This window comes from Tribolium madens, unplaced genomic scaffold (genome assembly GCF_015345945.1).
Source record: "Tribolium madens isolate multiple individuals breed KSU strain unplaced genomic scaffold, Tmad_KSU_1.1 Scaffold_20;HRSCAF=117;Tcas5.2_LG4, whole genome shotgun sequence".
NCBI classification, from domain to species: domain Eukaryota; kingdom Metazoa; phylum Arthropoda; class Insecta; order Coleoptera; family Tenebrionidae; genus Tribolium; species Tribolium madens.
In genome coordinates, this window is record NW_025400985.1 from 2,840,099 (window position 1) to 2,841,568 (window position 1,470).

At 24.8% G+C, this 1,470-nt stretch overlaps 1 protein-coding gene across 2 annotated transcripts in view; it reads right to left on the reverse strand.

Moving 5' to 3' along the window:
* The window catches only part of LOC123005598 (supervillin-like), a 55,855-nt gene that overhangs the window by 17,904 nt on the left and 36,481 nt on the right, over positions 1-1,470 (reverse strand). The gene's annotated exons all lie outside the window — the stretch shown is intronic.

Consider the following 1,470-nt stretch of genomic DNA (forward strand, 5'->3'; position numbering starts at 1 on the left):
CCCCGAGTATCAGATTTGGTCAAAATTTAATAGATTTTGCCAAAAGAGGATTAAAAATTTTTTAAATTATATCTGGAAATGCGTTAATTTAGAGCGCTTCTCACAGTGAAATTTATTGAATTAAAAAAATTGCCAAAATAGGATACACGTTTTTGAAATCGTATCCAAAATGCGTTATTTAGAATGTTTTTTTACTGGGAATATCACCAAATAGAAAAAAAAAATTTCACAAGACTAAAAATTGTAATAGTAATCTTGCTTTATTTTCGCTTGCTTTGATAATTTTTTTTTCATTGAAAAAATTGTTTTTTTTTTTTAAATAAGTTTTCTATGAATCTAAGACAGTCTTTCTCTAAATAATCACAAAATGCGAAATATACTGTTCCACAAAATCGAAAGTTTCAACGTTTTTTTTACTGAAAAATGAACTAAAACAAAGTAGGAGATTACAAAATTAAATGTAAAAATGGATTATTGACGTATGTTTTTAAAGTAGAAATTTGTTTTTAAATCTATTATTCTTTGAGCTTTTAGAAGTGGTTCTCTGAGAATTTCAAAAAAATTCAGCAGAAAATTACAAAATAATTCTGAAATGCTTGGATTCAGAGCGTTCTAGATATTGAATTTAAAAAAAAATTCCAAAAACTAAATAATAAGCAAAATTCAAAAAAATTATGTAAAACTCTCATATTTTTATTATACACATAAGTTTCAAGACAGACGTTTTAAAAATGGCTGAAAAAAAATTTACCAATGTTTTCGATACCGAAATTTTGCATTCGTCTTCGAAAAATAAACTGAAATCGTGTGATTTTGTTAAAACAAAGTAGGAGATTCCAAAATTAAATGTAAAATTGGATTATTGACGTATGTTTTTAAAAGTGCTAATTTGTTTTTAAATCTATTATTCTTTGAGCATTTAGAAGTGGTTCTCTAAAAATTTCGAAAAAATTACAAAATAATTCTGAAATGCATTATTTTTGCTTGGATTCAGAGCATTCTAGATATTGGATTTAAAAAAAAAATCTGAAAACTAAATAAAAAGCAAAATTACATCAAAAAATGAATTCTTTTCTGTAAACTGTGGAGTGTTTTTTAACGAAAAATTCAAAATTTAATAGATTATTATTAGATCTGGAAATGTGTTACTTGTAAATTTACTATACACAATGAAACATATTGCATTCAAAAAAAATTGCTAAAATAAGGTAGAAGTTTCCAAAATTTTATTTAAAATGCGCTATTTATAATTTGTTTTTGCCTGTTTTGAAACGCTTTTTTTACTGGAAAACATACTGAATTCGAAATTTTTGCCAAAAACAAGAGAAAAAATTCTGTTTTTTTTTAAATAAGTTATCTATGAATCTAAGACAGTGTTTCTCAATCACAAAATACGGAATATATTGTTCCACAAGACCAAAGTTGCAGCGTTTTTTACTGAAAAATGAACTGAAATTCGGGAGATTTCGT